This window comes from Schistocerca gregaria, chromosome 3, assembly GCF_023897955.1.
Source record: "Schistocerca gregaria isolate iqSchGreg1 chromosome 3, iqSchGreg1.2, whole genome shotgun sequence".
Taxonomy (NCBI): Eukaryota; Metazoa; Arthropoda; class Insecta; order Orthoptera; family Acrididae; genus Schistocerca; species Schistocerca gregaria.
In genome coordinates, this window is record NC_064922.1 from 19,192,288 (window position 1) to 19,219,348 (window position 27,061).

At 49.0% G+C, this 27,061-nt stretch overlaps 12 non-coding genes across 12 annotated transcripts; all 12 read left to right on the forward strand.

The window, feature by feature from the left end:
* The first annotated feature begins 926 nt into the window (after positions 1-926).
* Trnaa-agc (transfer RNA alanine (anticodon AGC)) lies at positions 927-1,000 on the forward strand. Its single transcript has one exon. It is a non-coding gene; the product is annotated as a tRNA-Ala (tRNA).
* Positions 1,001-3,867: 2,867 nt separating this feature from the next.
* Trnaa-agc (transfer RNA alanine (anticodon AGC)) lies at positions 3,868-3,941 on the forward strand. Its single transcript has one exon. It is a non-coding gene; the product is annotated as a tRNA-Ala (tRNA).
* Positions 3,942-5,327: 1,386 nt separating this feature from the next.
* Positions 5,328-5,401, forward strand: Trnaa-agc (transfer RNA alanine (anticodon AGC)). Its single transcript has one exon. It is a non-coding gene; the product is annotated as a tRNA-Ala (tRNA).
* Positions 5,402-6,795: 1,394 nt separating this feature from the next.
* On the forward strand, positions 6,796-6,872 carry Trnaa-agc (transfer RNA alanine (anticodon AGC)). Its single transcript has one exon. It is a non-coding gene; the product is annotated as a tRNA-Ala (tRNA).
* Positions 6,873-9,737: 2,865 nt separating this feature from the next.
* On the forward strand, positions 9,738-9,814 carry Trnaa-agc (transfer RNA alanine (anticodon AGC)). The gene has a single exon. It is a non-coding gene; the product is annotated as a tRNA-Ala (tRNA).
* A 1,394-nt stretch (positions 9,815-11,208) lies between these two features.
* Positions 11,209-11,285, forward strand: Trnaa-agc (transfer RNA alanine (anticodon AGC)). Its single transcript has one exon. It is a non-coding gene; the product is annotated as a tRNA-Ala (tRNA).
* A 1,401-nt stretch (positions 11,286-12,686) lies between these two features.
* Positions 12,687-12,763, forward strand: Trnaa-agc (transfer RNA alanine (anticodon AGC)). The gene has a single exon. It is a non-coding gene; the product is annotated as a tRNA-Ala (tRNA).
* Positions 12,764-14,167: 1,404 nt separating this feature from the next.
* Trnaa-agc (transfer RNA alanine (anticodon AGC)) lies at positions 14,168-14,244 on the forward strand. Its single transcript has one exon. It is a non-coding gene; the product is annotated as a tRNA-Ala (tRNA).
* A 1,407-nt stretch (positions 14,245-15,651) lies between these two features.
* Trnaa-agc (transfer RNA alanine (anticodon AGC)) lies at positions 15,652-15,728 on the forward strand. The gene has a single exon. It is a non-coding gene; the product is annotated as a tRNA-Ala (tRNA).
* Positions 15,729-17,133: 1,405 nt separating this feature from the next.
* Positions 17,134-17,210, forward strand: Trnaa-agc (transfer RNA alanine (anticodon AGC)). The gene has a single exon. It is a non-coding gene; the product is annotated as a tRNA-Ala (tRNA).
* A 2,865-nt stretch (positions 17,211-20,075) lies between these two features.
* On the forward strand, positions 20,076-20,152 carry Trnaa-agc (transfer RNA alanine (anticodon AGC)). The gene has a single exon. It is a non-coding gene; the product is annotated as a tRNA-Ala (tRNA).
* A 4,328-nt stretch (positions 20,153-24,480) lies between these two features.
* Trnaa-agc (transfer RNA alanine (anticodon AGC)) lies at positions 24,481-24,554 on the forward strand. The gene has a single exon. It is a non-coding gene; the product is annotated as a tRNA-Ala (tRNA).
* The last annotated feature ends 2,507 nt before the right edge of the window (positions 24,555-27,061 follow it).

Genomic DNA, 27,061 nt, shown 5'->3' on the forward strand with positions numbered 1-27,061 from the left:
GCCAAGTGTGGGGAGCGTTTCGTAGTACGATTAGTGCAAAGGGGATGCGGAAACTTATTGTGTCCAAGTGTTTTGCAGTTGGACGACAAGAATTTTACGCAGTAGCAAAGAGCGAGGCACTGAGTTGGCATGAACAATGGAGAGCACAATGGGGCTCGAGATGTGCTTGTTACCTCAGGTGCTGTGTGATTGTCGACAAGGAGTGAAATGGACCAATTTGTGACCGCCCTTTCAATTTAAGACTTTCAAAACAGACGGAATTTGCATTCGTAATACCAGAGCATCGAAACTACTTGGAACTCTTGTGTATATGAACGTGTCCGCGCCTTTGTATTCTGGTACCTTCGCCGCTACAAACCAACCAACCATCGTGTCCTTGCACATCAGAGTCGCAAAGAATGGAGAATAGCCAGGCTTGGTCGTGTGTGTAGCTGTAGCTCAGTTGGCAGATCGTTCGCTTAGCGTGTGAACGGTCTCGGGTTCAAGCCCTGCCTCCTCCATGTTTTGTGGTCAGTGCATGGTAAGTGTTGGTCGCGGCGAACATAAACTCACGCAAGAAGTTGCAAAACCAGCGTCACAGACTGATATGATGTATACTGTCATAAGGAACGCAAGGTGTAAGTGTGGGGATCGGCTGTTATCGTGGTGTCATCGAGTGCAGATCTGTCCTAGGTATCACGGCTTAACGTCATTGAAGTCTAGAGGTGGACAACACGTTCGTCTTACTCAGAGCGGTGTCTGAACTCTATTTTCGACGTTATGCGTGCCACTTTCATTGTGGCCAACTACGATTCGATACAGAATGCACGAAACCTGAAAGACACCCTCACTGATACATAGAGAGTAGTGTTTGTCTGCGGAATAATGGGAGTGCAAGGGTCTGTGACGTTGATATGACTGTATGTAGCACTACTAGTTATCGGGGGGGTGGGCGTAGCTCAGATGGTAGAGCGCTCGCTTAGCGTGCGAGAGGTACTGGGATCGATACCCAGCGCCTCCAGAATTCTTAACACACCTACATGCGCACCTTGCGATACAAGTGGAATAATTCCCAACCGGCAGAGGTGTGTAGGCAGATACAAGCGAACGATTAGCATCCACAATTGCGCCGATTTCACGTAAATCCCACTGCACGTTCCTATTCTTTGCGTGCAGTCGGCTGCTACTGGTGTTGCTGGTTGTGACTGCTGATAACAGATGCCGTAGCAATCAATTCATGGAGTGAGTTGTATGTTTTGCGATAGTCTGTCTCTGACAAGGAAGCACAGGTGATATAGGTGCGAACACAGGAAGCTTGCAGCCCCTCGCTACCTGCACACACAGAGCAGCCACACTAGAAGAGCGGCCTAAGCCGTAGGCGAAATGTGCTCATTCGCTTTGGCGCGACGTCGAACTATAAATAAGGCTGTCACTAGCGTGAGCGTCGTGTAAAGTCGGAAAAGTCATCTGCATGGGTGATTGCCAAGTGTGGGGAGCGTTTCGTAGTACGATTAGTGCAAAGGGGATGCGGAAACTTATTGTGTCCAAGTGTTTTGCAGTTGGACGACAAGAATTTTACGCAGTAGCAAAGAGCGAGGCACTGAGTTGGCATGAACAATGGAGAGCACAATGGGGCTCGAGATGTGCTTGTTACCTCAGGTGCTGTGTGATTGTCGACAAGGAGTGAAATGGACCAATTTGTGACCGCCCTTTCAATTTAAGACGTTCAAAACAGACGGAATTTGCATTCGTAATACCAGAGCATCGAAACTACTTGGAACTCTTGTGTATATGAACGTGTCCGCGCCTTTGTATTCTGGTACCTTCGCCGCTACAAACCAACCAACCATCGTGTCCTTGCACATCAGAGTCGCAAAGAATGGAGAATAGCCAGGCTTGGTCGTGTGTGTAGCTGTAGCTCAGTTGGCAGTTCGTTCGCTTAGCGTGTGAACGGTCTCGGGTTCAAGCCCTGCCTCCTCCATGTTTTGTGGTCAGTGCATGGTAAGTGTTGGTCGCGGCGAACATAAACTCACGCAAGAAGTTGCAAAACCAGCGTCACAGACTGATATGATGTATACTGTCATAAGGAGAGCAAGGTGTAAGTGTGGGGACCGGCTGTTATCGTGGTGTCATCGAGTGCAGATCTGTCTTAGGTATCACAGCTTAACGTCATTGAAGTCTAGAGGTGGACAACACGTTCGTCTTACTCAGAGCGGTGTCTGAACTCTATTTTCGACGTTATGCGTGCCACTTTCATTGTGGCCAACTACGATTCGATACAGAATGCACGAAACCTGAAAGACACCCTCACTGATACATAGAGAGTAGTGTTTGTCTGCGGAATAATGGGAGTACAAGGGTCTGTGACGTTGATATGACTGTATGTAGCACTACTAGTTATGGGGGGGGGGGGGGGGGTTGGGCGTAGCTCAGATGGTAGAGCGCTCGCTAAGCGTGCGAGAGGTACTGGGATCGATACCCAGCGCCTCCAGAATTTTTAACACACCTACATGCGCACCTTGCGATACAAGTGGAATAATTCCCAACCGGCAGAAGTGTGTAGGCAGATACAAGCGAACGATTAGCATCCACAATTGCGCCGATTTCACGTAAATCCCACTGCACGTTCCTATTCTTTGCGTGCAGTCGGCTGCTACTGGTGTTGCTGGTTGTGACTGCTGATAACAGATGCCGTAGCAATCAATTCATGGAGTGAGTTGTATGTTTTGCGATAGTCTGTCTCTGACAAGGAAGCACAGGTGATATAGGTGCGAACACAGGAAGCTTGCAGCCCCTCGCTACCTGCACACACAGAGCAGCCACACTAGAAGAGCGGCCTAAGCCGTAGGCGAAATGTGCTCATTCGCTTTGGCGCCACGTCGAACTATAAATAAGGCTGTCACTAGCGTGAGCGTTGCGTGAGCGTCGTGTAAAGTCGGAAAAGTCATCTGCATGGGTGATTGCCAAGTGTGGGGAGCGTTTCGTAGTACGATTAGTGCAAAGGGGATGCGGAAACTTATTGTGTCCAAGTGTTTTGCAGTTGGACGACAAGAATTTTACGCAGTAGCAAAGAGCGAGGCACTGAGTTGGCATGAACAATGGAGAGCACAATGGGGCTCGAGATGTGCTTGTTACCTCAGGTGCTGTGTGATTGTCGACAAGGAGTGAAATGGACCAATTTGTGACCGCCCTTTCAATTTAAGACTTTCAAAACAGACGGAATTTGCATTCGTAATACCAGAGCATCGAAACTACTTGGAACTCTTGTGTATATGAACGTGTCCGCGCCTTTGTATTCTGGTACCTTCGCCGCTACAAACCAACCAACCATCGTGTCCTTGCACATCAGAGTCGCAAAGAATGGAGAATAGCCAGGCTTGGTCGTGTGTGTAGCTGTAGCTCAGTTGGCAGATTGTTCGCTTAGCGTGTGAACGGTCTCGGGTTCAAGCCCTGCCTCCTCCATGTTTTGTGGTCAGTGCATGGTAAGTGTTGGTCGCGGCGAACATAAACTCACGCAAGAAGTTGCAAAACCAGCGTCACAGACTGATATGATGTATACTGTCATAAGGAACGCAAGGTGTAAGTGTGGGGACCGGCTGTTATCGTGGTGTCATCGAGTGCAGATCTGTCCTAGGTATCACGGCTTAACGTCATTGAAGTCTAGAGGTGGACAACACGTTCGTCTTACTCAGAGCGGTGTCTGAACTCTATTTTCGACGTTATGCGTGCCACTTTCATTGTGGCCAACTACGATTCGATACAGAATGCACGAAACCTGAAAGACACCCTCACTGATACATAGAGAGTAGTGTTTGTCTGCGGAATAATGGGAGTGCAAGGGTCTGTGACGTTGATATGACTGTATGTAGCACTACTAGTTATCGGGGGGGTGGGCGTAGCTCAGATGGTAGAGCGCTCGCTTAGCGTGCGAGAGGTACTGGGATCGATACCCAGCGCCTCCAGAATTCTTAACACACCTACATGCGCACCTTGCGATACAAGTGGAATAATTCCCAACCGGCAGAGGTGTGTAGGCAGATACAAGCGAACGATTAGCATCCACAATTGCGCCGATTTCACGTAAATCCCACTGCACGTTCCTATTCTTTGCGTGCAGTCGGCTGCTACTGGTGTTGCTGGTTGTGACTGCTGATAACAGATGCCGTAGCAATCAATTCATGGAGTGAGTTGTATGTTTTGCGATAGTCTGTCTCTGACAAGGAAGCACAGGTGATATAGGTGCGAACACAGGAAGCTTGCAGCCCCTCGCTACCTGCACACACAGAGCAGCCACACTAGAAGAGCGGCCTAAGCCGTAGGCGAAATGTGCTCATTCGCTTTGGCGCGACGTCGAACTATAAATAAGGCTGTCACTAGCGTGAGCGTCGTGTAAAGTCGGAAAAGTCATCTGCATGGGTGATTGCCAAGTGTGGGGAGCGTTTCGTAGTACGATTAGTGCAAAGGGGATGCGGAAACTTATTGTGTCCAAGTGTTTTGCAGTTGGACGACAAGAATTTTACGCAGTAGCAAAGAGCGAGGCACTGAGTTGGCATGAACAATGGAGAGCACAATGGGGCTCGAGATGTGCTTGTTACCTCAGGTGCTGTGTGATTGTCGACAAGGAGTGAAATGGACCAATTTGTGACCGCCCTTTCAATTTAAGACGTTCAAAACAGACGGAATTTGCATTCGTAATACCAGAGCATCGAAACTACTTGGAACTCTTGTGTATATGAACGTGTCCGCGACTTTGTATTCTGGTACCTTCGCCGCTACAAACCAACCAACCATCGTGTCCTTGCACATCAGAGTCGCAAAGAATGGAGAATAGCCAGGCTTGGTCGTGTGTGTAGCTGTAGCTCAGTTGGCAGATCGTTCGCTTAGCGTGTGAACGGTCTCGGGTTCAAGCCCTGGCTCCTCCATGTTTTGTGGTCAGTGCATGGTAAGTGTTGGTCGCGGCGAACATAAACTCTCGCAAGAAGTTGCAAAACCAGCGTCACAGACTGATATGATGTATACTGTCATAAGGAGAGCAAGGTGTAAGTGTGGGGACCGGCTGTTATCGTGGTGTCATCGAGTGCAGATCTGTCTCAGGTATCACGGCTTAACGTCATTGAAGTCTAGAGGTGGACAACACGTTCGTCTTACTCAGAGCGGTGTCTGAACTCTATTTTCGACGTTATGCGTGCCACTTTCATTGTGGCCAACTACGATTCGATACAGAATGCACGAAACCTGAAAGACACCCTCACTGATACATAGAGAGTAGTGTTTGTCTGCGGATTAATGGGAGTGCAAGGGTCTGTGACGTTGATATGACTGTATGTAGCACTACTAGTTATCGGTGGGGTGGGCGTAGCTCAGATGGTAGAGCGCTCGCTTAGCGTGCGAGAGGTACTGGGATCGATACCCAGCGCCTCCAGAATTTTTAACACATCTACATGCGCACCTTGCGATACAAGTGGAATAATTCCCAACCGGCAGAGGTGTGTAGGCAGATACAAGCGAACGATTAGCATCCACAATTGCGCCGATTTCACGTAAATCCCACTGCACGTTCCTATTCTTTGCGTGCAGTCGGCTGCTACTGGTGTTGCTGGTTGTGACTGCTGATAACAGATGCCGTAGCAATCAATACATGGAGTGAGTTGTATGTTTTGCGATAGTCTGTCTCTGACAAGGAAGCACAGGTGATATAGGTGCGAACACAGGAAGCTTGCAGCCCCTCGCTACCTGCAGACACAGAGCAGCCACACTAGAAGAGCGGCCTAAGCCGTAGGCGAAATGTGCTCATTCGCTTTGGCGCGACGTCGAACTATAAATAAGGATGTCACTAGCGTGAGCGTTGCGTGAGCGTCGTGTAAAGTCGGAAAAGTCATCTGCATGGGTGATTGCCAAGTGTGGGGAGCGTTTCGTAGTACGATTAGTGCAAAGGGGATGCGGAAACTTATTGTGTCCAAGTGTTTTGCAGTTGGACGACAAGAATTTTACGCAGTAGCAAAGAGCGAGGCACTGAGTTGGCATGAACAATGGAGAGCACAATGGGGCTCGAGATGTGCTTGTTACCTCAGGTGCTGTGTGATTGTCGACAAGGAGTGAAATGGACCAATTTGTGACCGCCCTTTCAATTTAAGACGTTCAAAACAGACGGAATTTGCATTCGTAATACCAGAGCATCGAAACTACTTGGAACTCTTGTGTATATGAACGTGTCCGCGCCTTTGTATTCTGGTACCTTCGCCGCTACAAACCAACCAACCATCGTGTCCTTGCACATCAGAGTCGCAAAGAATGGAGAATAGCCAGGCTTGGTCGTGTGTGTAGCTGTAGCTCAGTTGGCAGATCGTTCGCTTAGCGTGTGAACGGTCTCGGGTTCAAGCCCTGGCTCCTCCATGTTTTGTGGTCAGTGCATGGTAAGTGTTGGTCGCGATGAACATAAACTCTCGCAAGAAGTTGCAAAACCAGCGTCACAGACTGATATGATGTATACTGTCATAAGGAGAGCAAGGTGTAAGTGTGGGGATCGGCTGTTATCGTGGTGTCATCGAGTGCAGATCTGTCTCAGGTATCACGGCTTAACGTCATTGAAGTCTAGAGGTGGACAACACGTTCGTCTTACTCAGAGCGGTGTCTGAACTCTATTTTCGACGTTATGCGTGCCACTTTCATTGTGGCCAACTACGATTCGATACAGAATGCACGAAACCTGAAAGACACCCTCACTGATACATAGAGAGTAGTGTTTGTCTGCGGAATAATGGGAGTGCAAGGGTCTGTGACGTTGATATGACTGTATGTAGCACTACTAGTTATCGGGGGGTTGGGCGTAGCTCAGATGGTAGAGCGCTCGCTTAGCGTGCGAGAGGTACTGGGATCGATACCCAGCGCCTCCAGAATTTTTAACACACCTACATGCGCACCTTGCGATACAAGTGGAATAATTCCCAACCGGCAGAGGTGTGTAGGCAGATACAAGCGAACGATTAGCATCCACAATTGCGCCGATTTCACGTAAATCCCACTGCACGTTCCTATTCTTTGCGTGCAGTCGGCTGCTACTGGTGTTGCTGGTTGTGACTGCTGATAACAGATGCCGTAGCAATCAATTCATGGAGTGAGTTGTATGTTTTGCGATAGTCTGTCTCTGACAAGGAAGCACAGGTGATATAGGTGCGAACACAGGAAGCTTGCAGCCCCTCGCTACCTGCACACACAGAGCAGCCACACTAGAAGAGCGGCCTAAGCCGTAGGCGAAATGTGCTCATTCGCTTTGGCGCCACGTCGAACTATAAATAAGGCTGTCACTAGCGTGAGCGTTGCGTGAGCGTCGTGTAAAGTCGGAAAAGTCATCTGCATGGGTGATTGCCAAGTGTGGGGAGCGTTTCGTAGTACGATTAGTGCAAAGGGGATGCGGAAACTTATTGTGTCCAAGTGTTTTGCAGTTGGACGACAAGAATTTTACGCAGTAGCAAAGAGCGAGGCACTGAGTTGGCATGAACAATGGAGAGCACAATGGGGCTCGAGATGTGCTTGTTACCTCAGGTGCTGTGTGATTGTCGACAAGGAGTGAAATGGACCAATTTGTGACCGCCCTTTCAATTTAAGACGTTCAAAACAGACGGAATTTGCATTCGTAATACCAGAGCATCGAAACTACTTGGAACTCTTGTGTATATGAACGTGTCCGCGCCTTTGTATTCTGGTACCTTCGCCGCTACAAACCAACCAACCATCGTGTCCTTGCACATCAGAGTCGCAAAAAATGGAGAATAGCCAGGCTTGGTCGTGTGTGTAGCTGTAGCTCAGTTGGCAGATCGTTCGCTTAGCGTGTGAACGGTCTCGGGTTCAAGCCCTGGCTCCTCCATGTTTTGTGGTCAGTGCATGGTAAGTGTTGGTCGCGGCGAACATAAACTCACGCAAGAAGTTGCAAAACCAGCGTCACAGACTGATATGATGTATACTGTCATAAGGAGAGCAAGGTGTAAGTGTGGGGACCGGCTGTTATCGTGGTGTCATCGAGTGCAGATCTGTCTTAGGTATCACGGCTTAACGTCATTGAAGTCTAGAGGTGGACAACACGTTCGTCTTACTCAGAGCGGTGTCTGAACTCTATTTTCGACGTTATGTGTGCCACTTTCATTGTGGCCAACTACGATTCGATACAGAATGCACGAAACCTGAAAGACACCCTCACTGATACATAGAGAGTAGTGTTTGTCTGCGGAATAATGGGAGTACAAGGGTCTGTGACGTTGATATCACTGTATGTAGCACTACTAGTTATCGGGAGGGTGGGCGTAGCTCAGATGGTAGAGCGCTGGCTTAGCGTGCGAGAGGTACTGGGATCGATACCCAGCGCCTCCATAATTTTTAACACACCTACATGCGCACCTTGCGATACAAGTGGAATAATTCCCAACCGGCAGAGGTGTGTAGGCAGATACAAGCGAACGATTAGCATCCACTATTGCGCCGATTTCACGTAAATCCCACTGCACGTTCCTATTCTTTGCGTGCAGTCGGCTGCTACTGGTGTTGCTGGTTGTGACTGCTGATAACAGATGCCGTAGCAATCAATTCATGGAGTGAGTTGTATGTTTTGCGATAGTCTGTCTCTGACAAGGAAGCACAGGTGATATAGGTGCGAACACAGGAAGCTTGCAGCCCCTCGCTACCTGCACACAAAGAGCAGCCACACTAGAAGAGCGGCCTAAGCCGAAGGCGAAATGTGCTCATTCGCTTTGGCGCGACGTCGAACTATAAATAAGGCTGTCACTAGCGTGAGCGTTGCGTGAGCGTCGTGTAAAGTCGGAAAAGTCATCTGCATGGGTGATTGCCAAGTGTGGGGAGCGTTTCGTAGTACGATTAGTGCAAAGGGGATGCGGAAACTTATTGTGTCCAAGTGTTTTGCAGTTGGACGACAAGAATTTTACGCAGTAGCAAAGAGCGAGGCACTGAGTTGGCATGAACAATGGAGAGCACAATGGGGCTCGAGATGTGCTTGTTACCTCAGGTGCTGTGTGATTGTCGACAAGGAGTGAAATGGACCAATTTGTGACCGCCCTTTCAATTTAAGACGTTCAAAACAGACGGAATTTGCATTCGTAATACCAGAGCATCGAAACTACTTGGAACTCTTGTGTATATGAACGTGTCCGCGCCTTTGTATTCTGGTACCTTCGCCGCTACAAACCAACCAACCATCGTGTCCTTGCACATCAGAGTCGCAAAGAATGGAGAATAGCCAGGCTTGGTCGTGTGTGTAGCTGTAGCTCAGTTGGCAGATCGTTCGCTTAGCGTGTGAACGGTCTCGGGTTCAAGCCCTGGCTCCTCCATGTTTTGTGGTCAGTGCATGGTAAGTGTTGGTCGCGGCGAACATAAACTCTCGCAAGAAGTTGCAAAACCAGCGTCACAGACTGATATGATGTATACTGTCATAAGGAGAGCAAGGTGTAAGTGTGGGGACCGGCTGTTATCGTGGTGTCATCGAGTGCAGATCTGTCTCAGGTATCACGGCTTAACGTCATTGAAGTCTAGAGGTGGACAACACGTTCGTCTTACTCAGAGCGGTGTCTGAACTCTATTTTCGACGTTATGCGTGCCACTTTCATTGTGGCCAACTACGATTCGATACAGAATGCACGAAACCTGAAAGACACCCTCACTGATACATAGAGAGTAGTGTTTGTCTGCGGAATAATGGGAGTGCAAGGGTCTGTGACGTTGATATGACTGTATGTAGCACTACTAGTTATCGGGGGGTTGGGCGTAGCTCAGATGGTAGAGCGCTCGCTTAGCGTGCGAGAGGTACTGGGATCGATACCCAGCGCCTCCAGAATTTTTAACACATCTACATGCGCACCTTGCGATACAAGTGGAATAATTCCCAACCGGCAGAGGTGTGTAGGCAGATACAAGCGAACGATTAGCATCCACAATTGCGCCGATTTCACGTAAATCCCACTGCACGTTCCTATTCTTTGCGTGCAGTCGGCTGCTACTGGTGTTGCTGGTTGTGACTGCTGATAACAGATGCCGTAGCAATCAATTCATGGAGTGAGTTGTATGTTTTGCGATAGTCTGTCTCTGACAAGGAAGCACAGGTGATATAGGTGCGAACACAGGAAGCTTGCAGCCCCTCGCTACCTGCAGACACAGAGCAGCCACACTAGAAGAGCGGCCTAAGCCGTAGGCGAAATGTGCTCATTCGCTTTGGCGCCACGTCGAACTATAAATAAGGCTGTCACTAGCGTGAGCGTTGCGTGAGCGTCGTGTAAAGTCGGAAAAGTCATCTGCATGGGTGATTGCCAAGTGTGGGGAGCGTTTCGTAGTACGATTAGTGCAAAGGGGATGCGGAAACTTATTGTGTCCAAGTGTTTTGCAGTTGGACGACAAGAATTTTACGCAGTAGCAAAGAGCGAGGCACTGAGTTGGCATGAACAATGGAGAGCACAATGGGGCTCGAGATGTGCTTGTTACCTCAGGTGCTGTGTGATTGTCGACAAGGAGTGAAATGGACCAATTTGTGACCGCCCTTTCAATTTAAGACGTTCAAAACAGACGGAATTTGCATTCGTAATACCAGAGCATCGAAACTACTTGGAACTCTTGTGTATATGAACGTGTCCGCGCCTTTGTATTCTGGTACCTTCGCCGCTACAAACCAACCAACCATCGTGTCCTTGCACATCAGAGTCGCAAAAAATGGAGAATAGCCAGTCGTGGTCGTGTGTGTAGCTGTAGCTCAGTTGGCAGATCGTTCGCTTAGCGTGTGAACGGTCTCGGGTTCAAGCCCTGGCTCCTCCATGTTTTGTGGTCAGTGCATGGTAAGTGTTGGTCGCGGCGAACATAAACTCTCGCAAGAAGTTGCAAAACCAGCGTCACAGACTGATATGATGTATACTGTCATAAGGAGAGCAAGGTGTAAGTGTGGGGACCGGCTGTTATCGTGGTGTCATCGAGTGCAGATCTGTCTCAGGTATCACGGCTTAACGTCATTGAAGTCTAGAGGTGGACAACACGTTCGTCTTACTCAGAGCGGTGTCTGAACTCTATTTTCGACGTTATGCGTGCCACTTTCATTGTGGCCAACTACGATTCGATACAGAATGCACGAAACCTGAAAGACACCCTCACTGATACATAGAGAGTAGTGTTTGTCTGCGGAATAATGGGAGTGCAAGGGTCTGTGACGTTGATATGACTGTATGTAGCACTACTAGTTATCGGGGGGTTGGGCGTAGCTCAGATGGTAGAGCGCTCGCTTAGCGTGCGAGAGGTACTGGGATCGATACCCAGCGCCTCCAGAATTTTTAACACATCTACATGCGCACCTTGCGATACAAGTGGAATAATTCCCAACCGGCAGAGGTGTGTAGGCAGATACAAGCGAACGATTAGCATCCACAATTGCGCCGATTTCACGTAAATCCCACTGCACGTTCCTATTCTTTGCGTGCAGTCGGCTGCTACTGGTTTTGCTGGTTGTGACTGCTGATAACAGATGCCGTAGCAATCAATACATGGAGTGAGTTGTATGTTTTGCGATAGTCTGTCTCTGACAAGGAAGCACAGGTGATATAGGTGCGAACACAGGAAGCTTGCAGCCCCTCGCTACCTGCAGACACAGAGCAGCCACACTAGAAGAGCGACCTAAGCCGTAGGCGAAATGTGCTCATTCGCTTTGGCGCGACGTCGAACTATAAATAAGGCTGTCACTAGCGTGAGCGTTGCGTGAGCGTCGTGTAAAGTCGGAAAAGTCATCTGCATGGGTGATTGCCAAGTGTGGGGAGCGTTTCGTAGTACGATTAGTGCAAAGGGGATGCGGAAACTTATTGTGTCCAAGTGTTTTGCAGTTGGACGACAAGAATTTTACGCAGTAGCAAAGAGCGAGGCACTGAGTTGGCATGAACAATGGAGAGCACAATGGGGCTCGAGATGTGCTTGTTACCTCAGGTGCTGTGTGATTGTCGACAAGGAGTGAAATGGACCAATTTGTGACCGCCCTTTGAATTTAAGACGTTCAAAACAGACGGAATTTGCATTCGTAATACCAGAGCATCGAAACTACTTGGAACTCTTGTGTATATGAACGTGTCCGCGCCTTTGTATTCTGGTACCTTCGACGCTACAAACCAACCAACCATCGTGTCCTTGCACATCAGAGTCGCAAAAAATGGAGAATAGCCAGGCTTGGTCGTGTGTGTAGCTGCAGCTCAGTTGGCAGATCGTTCGCTTAGCGTGTGAACGGTCTCGGGTTCAAGCCCTGGCTCCTCCATGTTTTGTGGTCAGTGCATGGTAAGTGTTGGTCGCGGCGAACATAAACTCACGCAAGAAGTTGCAAAACCAGCGTCACAGACTGATATGATGTATACTGTCATAAGGAGAGCAAGGTGTAAGTGTGGGGACCGGCTGTTATCGTGGTGTCATCGAGTGCAGATCTGTCTTAGGTATCACGGCTTAACGTCATTGAAGTCTAGAGTTGGACAACACGTTCGTCTTACTCAGAGCGGTGTCTGAACTCTATTTTGGACGTTATGCGTGCCACTTTCATTGTGGCCAACTACGATTCGATACAGAATGCACGAAACCTGAAAGACACCCTCACTGATACATGGAGAGTAGTGTTTGTCTGCGGAATAATGGGAGTACAAGGGTCTGTGACGTTGATATGACTGTATGTAGCACTACTAGTTATGGGGGGGGCGGGGGTTGGGCGTAGCTCAGATGGTAGAGCGCTCGCTTAGCGTGCGAGAGGTACTGGGATCGATACCCAGCGCCTCCAGAATTTTTAACACACCTACATGCGCACCTTGCGATACAAGTGGAATAATTCCCAACCGGCAGAGGTCTGTAGGCAGATACAAGCGAACGATTAGCATCCACAATTGCGCCGATTTCACGTAAATCCCACTGCACGTTCCTATTCTTTGCGTGCAGTCGGCTGCTACTGGTGTTGCTGGTTGTGACTGCTGATAACAGATGCCGTAGCAATCAATTCATGGAGTGAGTTGTATGTTTTGCGATAGTCTGTCTCTGACAAGGAAGCACAGGTGATATAGGTGCGAACACAGGAAGCTTGCAGCCCCTCGCTACCTGCAGACACAGAGCAGCCACACTAGAAGAGCGGCCTAAGCCGTAGGCGAAATGTGCTCATTCGCTTTGGCGCCACGTCGAACTATAAATAAGGCTGTCACTAGCGTGAGCGTTGCGTGAGCGTCGTGTAAAGTCGGAAAAGTCATCTGCATGGGTGATTGCCAAGTGTGGGGAGCGTTTCGTAGTACGATTAGTGCAAAGGGGATGCGGAAACTTATTGTGTCCAAGTGTTTTGCAGTTGGACGACAAGAATTTTACGCAGTAGCAAAGAGCGAGGCACTGAGTTGGCATGAACAATGGAGAGCACAATGGGGCTCGAGATGTGCTTGTTACCTCAGGTGCTGTGTGATTGTCGACAAGGAGTGAAATGGACCAATTTGTGACCGCCCTTTCAATTTAAGACGTTCAAAACAGACGGAATTTGCATTCGTAATACCAGAGCATCGAAACTACTTGGAACTCTTGTGTATATGAACGTGTCCGCGCCTTTGTATTCTGGTACCTTCGCCGCTACAAACCAACCAACCATCGTGTCCTTGCACATCAGAGTCGCAAAAAATGGAGAATAGCCAGTCTTGGTCGTGTGTGTAGCTGTAGCTCAGTTGGCAGATCGTTCGCTTAGCGTGTGAACGGTCTCGGGTTCAAGCCCTGGCTCCTCCATGTTTTGTGGTCAGTGCATGGTAAGTGTTGGTCGCGGCGAACATAAACTCACGCAAGAAGTTGCAAAACCAGCGTCACAGACTGATATGATGTATACTGTCATAAGGAGAGCAAGGTGTAAGTGTGGGGACCGGCTGTTATCGTGGTGTCATCGAGTGCAGATCTGTCTTAGGTATCACGGCTTAACGTCATAGAAGTCTAGAGTTGGACAACACGTTCGTCTTACTCAGAGCGGTGTCTGAACTCTATTTTGGACGTTATGCGTGCCACTTTCATTGTGGCCAACTACGATTCGATACAGAATGCACGAAACCTGAAAGACACCCTCACTGATACATAGAGAGTAGTGTTTGTCTGCGGAATAATGGGAGTACAAGGGTCTGTGACGTTGATATGACTGTATGTAGCACTACTAGTTATTGGGGGGGGGGGGGGGGTTGGGCGTAGCTCAGATGGTAGAGCGCTCGCTTAGCGTGCGAGAGGTACTGGGATCGATACCCAGCGCCTCCAGAATTTTTAACACACCTACATGCGCACCTTGCGATACAAGTGGAATAATTCCCAACAGGCAGAGGTGTGTAGGCAGATACAAGCGAACGATTAGCATCCACAATTGCGCCGATTTCACGTAAATCCCACTGCACGTTCCTATTCTTTGCGTGCAGTCGGCTGCTACTGGTGTTGCTGGTTGTGACTGCTGATAACAGATGCCGTAGCAATCAATTCATGGAGTGAGTTGTATGTTTTGCGATAGTCTGTCTCTGACAAGGAAGCACAGGTGATATAGGTGCGAACACAGGAAGCTTGCAGCCCCTCGCTACCTGCACACACAGAGCAGCCACACTAGAAGAGCGGCCTAAGCCGTAGGCGAAATGTGCTCATTCGCTTTGGCGCGACGTCGAACTATAAATAAGGCTGTCACTAGCGTGAGCGTTGCGTGAGCGTCGTGTAAAGTCGGAAAAGTCATCTGCATGGGTGATTGCCAAGTGTGGGGAGCGTTTCGTAGTACGATTAGTGCAAAGGGGATGCGGAAACTTATTGTGTCCAAGTGTTTTGCAGTTGGACGACAAGAATTTTACGCAGTAGCAAAGAGCGAGGCACTGAGTTGGCATGAACAATGGAGAGCACAATGGGGCTCGAGATGTGCTTGTTACCTCAGGTGCTGTGTGATTGTCGACAAGGAGTGAAATGGACCAATTTGTGACCGCCCTTTCAATTTAAGACGTTCAAAACAGACGGAATTTGCATTCGTAATACCAGAGCATCGAAACTACTTGGAACTCTTGTGTATATGAACGTGTCCGCGCCTTTGTATTCTGGTACCTTCGCCGCTACAAACCAACCAACCATCGTGTCCTTGCACATCAGAGTCGCAAAGAATGGAGAATAGCCAGGCTTGGTCGTGTGTGTAGCTGTAGCTCAGTTGGCAGATCGTTCGCTTAGCGTGTGAACGGTCTCGGGTTCAAGCCCTGGCTCCTCCATGTTTTGTGGTCAGTGCATGGTAAGTGTTGGTCGCGGCGAACATAAACTCACGCAAGAAGTTGCAAAACCAGCGTCACAGACTGATATGATGTATACTGTCATAAGGAGAGCAAGGTGTAAGTGTGGGGACCGGCTGTTATCGTGGTGTCATCGAGTGCAGATCTGTCTTAGGTATCACGGCTTAACGTCATAGAAGTCTAGAGTTGGACAACACGTTCGTCTTACTCAGAGCGGTGTCTGAACTCTATTTTGGACGTTATGCGTGCCACTTTCATTGTGGCCAACTACGATTCGATACAGAATGCACGAAACCTGAAAGACACCCTCACTGATACATAGAGAGTAGTGTTTGTCTGCGGAATAATGGGAGTACAAGGGTCTGTGACGTTGATATGACTGTATGTAGCACTACTAGTTATTGGGGGGGGGGGGGGGGGGGTTGGGCGTAGCTCAGATGGTAGAGCGCTCGCTTAGCGTGCGAGAGGTACTGGGATCGATACCCAGCGCCTCCAGAATTTTTAACACACCTACATGCGCACCTTGCGATACAAGTGGAATAATTCCCAACAGGCAGAGGTGTGTAGGCAGATACAAGCGAACGATTAGCATCCACAATTGCGCCGATTTCACGTAAATCCCACTGCACGTTCCTATTCTTTGCGTGCAGTCGGCTGCTACTGGTGTTGCTGGTTGTGACTGCTGATAACAGATGCCGTAGCAATCAATTCATGGAGTGAGTTGTATGTTTTGCGATAGTCTGTCTCTGACAAGGAAGCACAGGTGATATAGGTGCGAACACAGGAAGCTTGCAGCCCCTCGCTACCTGCACACACAGAGCAGCCACACTAGAAGAGCGGCCTAAGCCGTAGGCGAAATGTGCTCATTCGCTTTGGCGCGACGTCGAACTATAAATAAGGCTGTCACTAGCGTGAGCGTTGCGTGAGCGTCGTGTAAAGTCGGAAAAGTCATCTGCATGGGTGATTGCCAAGTGTGGGGAGCGTTTCGTAGTACGATTAGTGCAAAGGGGATGCGGAAACTTATTGTGTCCAAGTGTTTTGCAGTTGGACGACAAGAATTTTACGCAGTAGCAAAGAGCGAGGCACTGAGTTGGCATGAACAATGGAGAGCACAATGGGGCTCGAGATGTGCTTGTTACCTCAGGTGCTGTGTGATTGTCGACAAGGAGTGAAATGGACCAATTTGTGACCGCCCTTTCAATTTAAGACGTTCAAAACAGACGGAATTTGCATTCGTAATACCAGAGCATCGAAACTACTTGGAACTCTTGTGTATATGAACGTGTCCGCGCCTTTGTATTCTGGTACCTTCGCCGCTACAAACCAACCAACCATCGTGTCCTTGCACATCAGAGTCGCAAAAAATGGAGAATAGCCAGTCTTGGTCGTGTGTGTAGCTGTAGCTCAGTTGGCAGATCGTTCGCTTAGCGTGTGAACGGTCTCGGGTTCAAGCCCTGGCTCCTCCATGTTTTGTGGTCAGTGCATGGTAAGTGTTGGTCGCGGCGAACATAAACTCACGCAAGAAGTTGCAAAACCAGCGTCACAGACTGATATGATGTATACTGTCATAAGGAGAGCAAGGTGTAAGTGTGGGGACCGGCTGTTATCGTGGTGTCATCGAGTGCAGATCTGTCTTAGGTATCACGGCTTAACGTCATAGAAGTCTAGAGTTGGACAACACGTTCGTCTTACTCAGAGCGGTGTCTGAACTCTATTTTGGACGTTATGCGTGCCACTTTCATTGTGGCCAACTACGATTCGATACAGAATGCACGAAACCTGAAAGACACCCTCACTGATACATAGAGAGTAGTGTTTGTCTGCGGAATAATGGGAGTACAAGGGTCTGTGACGTTGATATGACTGTATGTAGCACTACTAGTTATTGGGGGGGGGGGGGGGGGTTGGGCGTAGCTCAGATGGTAGAGCGCTCGCTTAGCGTGCGAGAGGTACTGGGATCGATACCCAGCGCCTCCAGAATTTTTAACACACCTACATGCGCACCTTGCGATACAAGTGGAATAATTCCCAACAGGCAGAGGTGTGTAGGCAGATACAAGCGAACGATTAGCATCCACAATTGCGCCGATTTCACGTAAATCCCACTGCACGTTCCTATTCTTTGCGTGCAGTCGGCTGCTACTGGTGTTGCTGGTTGTGACTGCTGATAACAGATGCCGTAGCAATCAATTCATGGAGTGAGTTGTATGTTTTGCGATAGTCTGTCTCTGACAAGGAAGCACAGGTGATATAGGTGCGAACACAGGAAGCTTGCAGCCCCTCGCTACCTGCACACACAGAGCAGCCACACTAGAAGAGCGGCCTAAGCCGTAGGCGAAATGTGCTCATTCGCTTTGGCGCGACGTCGAACTATAAATAAGGCTGTCACTAGCGTGAGCGTTGCGTGAGCGTCGTGTAAAGTCGGAAAAGTCATCTGCATGGGTGATTGCCAAGTGTGGGGAGCGTTTCGTAGTACGATTAGTGCAAAGGGGATGCGGAAACTTATTGTGTCCAAGTGTTTTGCAGTTGGACGACAAGAATTTTACGCAGTAGCAAAGAGCGAGGCACTGAGTTGGCATGAACAATGGAGAGCACAATGGGGCTCGAGATGTGCTTGTTACCTCAGGTGCTGTGTGATTGTCGACAAGGAGTGAAATGGACCAATTTGTGACCGCCCTTTCAATTTAAGACGTTCAAAACAGACGGAATTTGCATTCGTAATACCAGAGCATCGAAACTACTTGGAACTCTTGTGTATATGAACGTGTCCGCGCCTTTGTATTCTGGTACCTTCGCCGCTACAAACCAACCAACCATCGTGTCCTTGCACATCAGAGTCGCAAAGAATGGAGAATAGCCAGGCTTGGTCGTGTGTGTAGCTGTAGCTCAGTTGGCAGATCGTTCGCTTAGCGTGTGAACGGTCTCGGGTTCAAGCCCTGGCTCCTCCATGTTTTGTGGTCAGTGCATGGTAAGTGTTGGTCGCGGCGAACATAAACTCACGCAAGAAGTTGCAAAACCAGCGTCACAGACTGATATGATGTATACTGTCATAAGGAGAGCAAGGTGTAAGTGTGGGGACCGGCTGTTATCGTGGTGTCATCGAGTGCAGATCTGTCTTAGGTATCACGGCTTAACGTCATTGAAGTCTAGAGGTGGACAACACGTTCGTCTTACTCAGAGCGGTGTCTGAACTCTATTTTCGACGTTATGCGTGCCACTTTCATTGTGGCCAACTACGATTCGATACAGAATGCACGAAACCTGAAAGACACCCTCACTGATACATAGAGAGTAGTGTTTGTCTGCGGAATAATGGGAGTACAAGGGTCTGTGACGTTGATATCACTGTATGTAGCACTACTAGTTATCGGGAGGGTGGGCGTAGCTCAGATGGTAGAGCGCTGGCTTAGCGTGCGAGAGGTACTGGGATCGATACCCAGCGCCTCCATAATTTTTAACACACCTACATGCGCACCTTGCGATACAAGTGGAATAATTCCCAACCGGCAGAGGTGTGTAGGCAGATACAAGCGAACGATTAGCATCCACAATTGCGCCGATTTCACGTAAATCCCACTGCACGTTCCTATTCTTTGCGTGCAGTCGGCTGCTACTGGTGTTGCTGGTTGTGACTGCTGATAACAGATGCCGTAGCAATCAATTCATGGAGTGAGTTGTATGTTTTGCGATAGTCTGTCTCTGACAAGGAAGCACAGGTGATATAGGTGCGAACACAGGAAGCTTGCAGCCCCTCGCTACCTGCACACACAGAGCAGCCACACTAGAAGAGCGGCCTAAGCCGTAGGCGAAATGTGCTCATTCGCTTTGGCGCCACGTCGAACTATAAATAAGGCTGTCACTAGCGTGAGCGTTGCGTGAGCGTCGTGTAAAGTCGGAAAAGTCATCTGCATGGGTGATTGCCAAGTGTGGGGAGCGTTTCGTAGTACGATTAGTGCAAAGGGGATGCGGAAACTTATTGTGTCCAAGTGTTTTGCAGTTGGACGACAAGAATTTTACGCAGTAGCAAAGAGCGAGGCACTGAGTTGGCATGAACAATGGAGAGCACAATGGGGCTCGAGATGTGCTTGTTACCTCAGGTGCTGTGTGATTGTCGACAAGGAGTGAAATGGACCAATTTGTGACCGCCCTTTGAATTTAAGACGTTCAAAACAGACGGAATTTGCATTCGTAATACCAGAGCATCGAAACTACTTGGAACTCTTGTGTATATGAACGTGTCCGCGCCTTTGTATTCTGGTACCTTCGCCGCTACAAACCAACCAACCATCGTGTCCTTGCACATCAGAGTCGCAAAAAATGGAGAATAGCCAGGCTTGGTCGTGTGTGTAGCTGTAGCTCAGTTGGCAGATCGTTCGCTTAGCGTGTGAACGGTCTCGGGTTCAAGCCCTGGCTCCTCCATGTTTTGTGGTCAGTGCATGGTAAGTGTTGGTCGCGGCGAACATAAACTCACGCAAGAAGTTGCAAAACCAGCGTCACAGACTGATATGATGTATACTGTCATAAGGAGAGCAAGGTGTAAGTGTGGGGACCGGCTGTTATCGTGGTGTCATCGAGTGCAGATCTGTCTTAGGTATCACGGCTTAACGTCATTGAAGTCTAGAGTTGGACAACACGTTCGTCTTACTCAGAGCGGTGTCTGAACTCTATTTTGGACGTTATGCGTGCCACTTTCATTGTGGCCAACTACGATTCGATACAGAATGCACGAAACCTGAAAGACACCCTCACTGATACATAGAGAGTAGTGTTTGTCTGCGGAATAATGGGAGTACAAGGGTCTGTGACGTTGATATGACTGTATGTAGCACTACTAGTTATCGGGGGGTTGGGCGTAGCTCAGATGGTAGAGCGCTCGCTTAGCGTGCGAGAGGTACTGGGATCGATACCCAGCGCCTCCAGAATTTTTAACACACCTACATGCGCACCTTGCGATACAAGTGGAATAATTCCCAACAGGCAGAGGTGTGTAGGCAGATACAAGCGAACGATTAGCATCCACAATTGCGCCGATTTCACGTAAATCCCACTGCACGTTCCTATTCTTTGCGTGCAGTCGGCTGCTACTGGTGTTGCTGGTTGTGACTGCTGATAACAGATGCCGTAGCAATCAATTCATGGAGTGAGTTGTATGTTTTGCGATAGTCTGTCTCTGACAAGGAAGCACAGGTGATATAGGTGCGAACACAGGAAGCTTGCAGCCCCTCGCTACCTGCACACACAGAGCAGCCACACTAGAAGAGCGGCCTAAGCCGTAGGCGAAATGTGCTCATTCGCTTTGGCGCCACGTCGAACTATAAATAAGGCTGTCACTAGCGTGAGCGTCGTGTAAAGTCGGAAAAGTCATCTGCATGGGTGATTGCCAAGTGTGGGGAGCGTTTCGTAGTACGATTAGTGCAAAGGGGATGCGGAAACTTATTGTGTCCAAGTGTTTTGCAGTTGGACGACAAGAATTTTACGCAGTAGCAAAGAGCGAGGCACTGAGTTGGCATGAACAATGGAGAGCACAATGGGGCTCGAGATGTGCTTGTTACCTCAGGTGCTGTGTGATTGTCGACAAGGAGTGAAATGGACCAATTTGTGACCGCCCTTTGAATTTAAGACGTTCAAAACAGACGGAATTTGCATTCGTAATACCAGAGCATCGAAACTACTTGGAACTCTTGTGTATATGAACGTGTCCGCGCCTTTGTATTCTGGTACCTTCGCCGCTACAAACCAACCAACCATCGTGTCCTTGCACATCAGAGTCGCAAAGAATGGAGAATAGGCAGGCTTGGTCGTGTGTGTAGCTGTAGCTCAGTTGGCAGATCGTTCGCTTAGCGTGTGAACGGTCTCGGGTTCAAGCCCTGGCTCCTCCATGTTTTGTGGTCAGTGCATGGTAAGTGTTGGTCGCGGCGAACATAAACTCATGCAAGAAGTTGCAAAACCAGCGTCACAGACTGATATGATGTATACTGTCATAAGGAGAGCAAGGTGTAAGTGTGGGGACCGGCTGTTATCGTGGTGTCATCGAGTGCAGATCTGTCTTAGGTATCACGGCTTAACGTCATTGAAGTCTAGAGGTGGACATCACGTTCGTCTTACTCAGAGCGGTGTCTGAACTCTATTTTCGACGTTATGCGTGCCACTTTCATTGTGGCCAACTACGATTCGATACAGAATGCACGAAACCTGAAAGACACCCTCACTGATACATAGAGAGTAGTGTTTGTCTGCGGAATAATGGGAGTACAAGGGTCTGTGACGTTGATATCACTGTATGTAGCACTACTAGTTATCGGGAGGGTGGGCGTAGCTCAGATGGTAGAGCGCTGGCTTAGCGTGCGAGAGGTACTGGGATCGATACCCAGCGCCTCCATAATTTTTAACACACCTACATGCGCACCTTGCGATACAAGTGGAATAATTCCCAACCGGCAGAGGTGTGTAGGCAGATACAAGCGAACGATTAGCATCCACTATTGCGCCGATTTCACGTAAATCCCACTGCACGTTCCTATTCTTTGCGTGCAGTCGGCTGCTACTGGTGTTGCTGGTTGTGACTGCTGATAACAGATGCCGTAGCAATCAATTCATGGAGTGAGTTGTATGTTTTGCGATAGTCTGTCTCTGACAAGGAAGCACAGGTGATATAGGTGCGAACACAGGAAGCTTGCAGCCCCTCGCTACCTGCACACACAGAGCAGCCACACTAGAAGAGCGGCCTAAGCCGTAAGCGAAATGTGCTCATTCGCTTTGGCGCGACGTCGAACTATAAATAAGGCTGTCACTAGCGTGAGCGTTGCGTGAGCGTCGTGTAAAGTCGGAAAAGTCATCTGCATGGGTGATTGCCAAGTGTGGGGAGCGTTTCGTAGTACGATTAGTGCAAAGGGGATGCGGAAACTTATTGTGTCCAAGTGTTTTGCAGTTGGACGACAAGAATTTTACGCAGTAGCAAAGAGCGAGGCACTGAGTTGGCATGAACAATGGAGAGCACAATGGGGCTCGAGATGTGCTTGTTACCTCAGGTGCTGTGTGATTGTCGACAAGGAGTGAAATGGACCAATTTGTGACCGCCCTTTGAATTTAAGACGTTCAAAACAGACGGAATTTGCATTCGTAATACCAGAGCATCGAAACTACTTGGAACTCTTGTGTATATGAACGTGTCCGCGCCTTTGTATTCTGGTACCTTCGCCGCTACAAACCAACCAACCATCGTGTCCTTGCACATCAGAGTCGCAAAGAATGGAGAATAGCCAGGCTTGGTCGTGTGTGTAGCTGTAGCTCAGTTGGCAGATCGTTCGCTTAGCGTGTGAACGGTCTCGGGTTCAAGCCCTGGCTCCTCCATGTTTTGTGGTCAGTGCATGGTAAGTGTTGGTCGCGGCGAACATAAACTCACGCAAGAAGTTGCAAAACCAGCGTCACAGACTGATATGATGTATACTGTCATAAGGAGAGCAAGGTGTAAGTGTGGGGACCGGCTGTTATCGTGGTGTCATCGAGTGCAGATCTGTCTTAGGTATCACGGCTTAACGTCATTGAAGTCTAGAGGTGGACATCACGTTCGTCTTACTCAGAGCGGTGTCTGAACTCTATTTTCGACGTTATGCGTGCCACTTTCATTGTGGCCAACTACGATTCGATACAGAATGCACGAAACCTGAAAGACACCCTCACTGATACATAGAGAGTAGTGTTTGTCTGCGGAATAATGGGAGTACAAGGGTCTGTGACGTTGATATCACTGTATGTAGCACTACTAGTTATCGGGAGGGTGGGCGTAGCTCAGATGGTAGAGCGCTGGCTTAGCGTGCGAGAGGTACTGGGATCGATACCCAGCGCCTCCATAATTTTTAACACACCTACATGCGCACCTTGCGATACAAGTGGAATAATTCCCAACCGGCAGAGGTGTGTAGGCAGATACAAGCGAACGATTAGCATCCACTATTGCGCCGATTTCACGTAAATCCCACTGCACGTTCCTATTCTTTGCGTGCAGTCGGCTGCTACTGGTGTTGCTGGTTGTGACTGCTGATAACAGATGCCGTAGCAATCAATTCATGGAGTGAGTTGTATGTTTTGCGATAGTCTGTCTCTGACAAGGAAGCACAGGTGATATAGGTGCGAACACAGGAAGCTTGCAGCCCCTCGCTACCTGCACACACAGAGCAGCCACACTAGAAGAGCGGCCTAAGCCGTAAGCGAAATGTGCTCATTCGCTTTGGCGCGACGTCGAACTATAAATAAGGCTGTCACTAGCGTGAGCGTTGCGTGAGCGTCGTGTAAAGTCGGAAAAGTCATCTGCATGGGTGATTGCCAAGTGTGGGGAGCGTTTCGTAGTACGATTAGTGCAAAGGGGATGCGGAAACTTATTGTGTCCAAGTGTTTTGCAGTTGGACGACAAGAATTTTACGCAGTAGCAAAGAGCGAGGCACTGAGTTGGCATGAACAATGGAGAGCACAATGGGGCTCGAGATGTGCTTGTTACCTCAGGTGCTGTGTGATTGTCGACAAGGAGTGAAATGGACCAATTTGTGACCGCCCTTTGAATTTAAGACGTTCAAAACAGACGGAATTTGCATTCGTAATACCAGAGCATCGAAACTACTTGGAACTCTTGTGTATATGAACGTGTCCGCGCCTTTGTATTCTGGTACCTTCGCCGCTACAAACCAACCAACCATCGTGTCCTTGCACATCAGAGTCGCAAAGAATGGAGAATAGCCAGGCTTGGTCGTGTGTGTAGCTGTAGCTCAGTTGGCAGATCGTTCGCTTAGCGTGTGAACGGTCTCGGGTTCAAGCCCTGGCTCCTCCATGTTTTGTGGTCAGTGCATGGTAAGTGTTGGTCGCGGCGAACATAAACTCACGCAAGAAGTTGCAAAACCAGCGTCACAGACTGATATGATGTATACTGTCATAAGGAGAGCAAGGTGTAAGTGTGGGGACCGGCTGTTATCGTGGTGTCATCGAGTGCAGATCTGTCTTAGGTATCACGGCTTAACGTCATTGAAGTCTAGAGGTGGACAACACGTTCGTCTTACTCAGAGCGGTGTCTGAACTCTATTTTCGACGTTATGCGTGCCACTTTCATTGTGGCCAACTACGATTCGATACAGAATGCACGAAACCTGAAAGACACCCTCACTGATACATAGAGAGTAGTGTTTGTCTGCGGAATAATGGGAGTACAAGGGTCTGTGACGTTGATATGACTGTATGTAGCACTACTAGTTATCGGGAGGGTGGGCGTAGCTCAGATGGTAGAGCGCTCGCTTAGCGTGCGAGAGGTACTGGGATCGATACCCAGCGCCTCCAGAATTTTTAACACACCTACATGCGCACCTTGCGATACAAGTGGAATAATTCCCAACCGGCAGAGGTGTGTAGGCAGCTACAAGCGAACGATTAGCATCCACAATTGCGCCGATTTCACGTAAATCCCACTGCACGTTCCTATTCTTTGCGTGCAGTCGGCTGCTACTGGTGTTGCTGGTTGTGACTGCTGATAACAGATGCCGTAGCAATCAATTCATGGAGTGAGTTGTATGTTTTGCGATAGTCTGTCTCTGACAAGGAAGCACAGGTGATATAGGTGCGAACACAGGAAGCTTGCAGCCCCTCGCTACCTGCACACACAGAGCAGCCACACTAGAAGAGCGGCCTAAGCCGTAGGCGAAATGTGCTCATTCGCTTTGGCGCCACGTCGAACTATAAATAAGGCTGTCACTAGCGTGAGCGTTGCGTGAGCGTCGTGTAAAGTCGGAAAAGTCATCTGCATGGGTGATTGCCAAGTGTGGGGAGCGTTTCGTAGTACGATTAGTGCAAAGGGGATGCGGAAACTTATTGTGTCCAAGTGTTTTGCAGTTGGACGACAAGAATTTTACGCAGTAGCAAAGAGCGAGGCACTGAGTTGGCATGAACAATGGAGAGCACAATGGGGCTCGAGATGTGCTTGTTACCTCAGGTGCTGTGTGATTGTCGACAAGGAGTGAAATGGACCAATTTGTGACCGCCCTTTCAATTTAAGACGTTCAAAACAGACGGAATTTGCATTCGTAATACCAGAGCATCGAAACTACTTGGAACTCTTGTGTATATGAACGTGTCCGCGCCTTTGTATTCTGGTACCTTCGCCGCTACAAACCAACCAACCATCGTGTCCTTGCACATCAGAGTCGCAAAGAATGGAGAATAGCCAGGCTTGGTCGTGTGTGTAGCTGTAGCTCAGTTGGCAGATCGTTCGCTTAGCGTGTGAACGGTCTCGGGTTCAAGCCCTGGCTCCTCCATGTTTTGTGGTCAGTGCATGGTAAGTGTTGGTCGCGGCGAACATAAACTCACGCAAGAAGTTGCAAAACCAGCGTCACAGACTGATATGATGTATACTGTCATAAGGAGAGCAAGGTGTTAGTGTGGGGACCGGCTGTTATCGTGGTGTCATCGAGTGCAGATCTGTCTTAGGTATCACGGCTTAACGTCATTGAAGTCTAGAGGTGGACAACACGTTCGTCTTACTCAGAGCGGTGTCTGAACTCTATTTTGGACGTTATGCGTGCCACTTTCATTGTGGCCAACTACGATTCGATACAGAATGCACGAAACCTGAAAGACACCCTCACTGATACATAGAGAGTAGTGTTTGTCTGCGGAATAATGGGAGTACAAGGGTCTGTGACGTTGATATGACTGTATGTAGCACTACTAGTTATCGGGAGGGTGGGCGTAGCTCAGATGGTAGAGCGCTGGCTTAGCGTGCGAGAGGTACTGGGATCGATACCCAGCGCCTCCATAATTTTTAACACACCTACATGCGCACCTTGCGATACAAGTGGAATAATTCCCAACCGGCAGAGGTGTGTAGGCAGATACAAGCGAACGATTAGCATCCACTATTGCGCCGATTTCACGTAAATCCCACTGCACGTTCCTATTCTTTGCGTGCAGTCGGCTGCTACTGGTGTTGCTGGTTGTGACTGCTGATAACAGATGCCGTAGCAATCAATTCATGGAGTGAGTTGTATGTTTTGCGATAGTCTGTCTCTGACAAGGAAGCACAGGTGATATAGGTGCGAACACAGGAAGCTTGCAGCCCCTCGCTACCTGCACACACAGAGCAGCCACACTAGAAGAGCGGCCTAAGCCGTAGGCGAAATGTGCTCATTCGCTTTGGCGCGACGTCGAACTATAAATAAGGCTGTCACTAGCGTGAGCGTCGTGTAAAGTCGGAAAAGTCATCTGCATGGGTGATTGCCAAGTGTGGGGAGCGTTTCGTAGTACGATTAGTGCAAAGGGGATGCGGAAACTTATTGTGTCCAAGTGTTTTGCAGTTGGACGACAAGAATTTTACGCAGTAGCAAAGAGCGAGGCACTGAGTTGGCATGAACAATGGAGAGCACAATGGGGCTCGAGATGTGCTTGTTACCTCAGGTGCTGTGTGATTGTCGACAAGGAGTGAAATGGACCAATTTGTGACCGCCCTTTGAATTTAAGACGTTCAAAACAGACGGAATTTGCATTCGTAATACCAGAGCATCGAAACTACTTGGAACTCTTGTGTATATGAACGTGTCCGCGCCTTTGTATTCTGGTACCTTCGCCGCTACAAACCAACCAACCATCGTGTCCTTGCACATCAGAGTCGCAAAGAATGGAGAATAGCCAGGCTTGGTCGTGTGTGTAGCTGTAGCTCAGTTGGCAGATCGTTCGCTTAGCGTGTGAACGGTCTCGGGTTCAAGCCCTGGCTCCTCCATGTTTTGTGGTCAGTGCATGGTAAGTGTTGGTCGCGGCGAACATAAACTCACGCAAGAAGTTGCAAAACCAGCGTC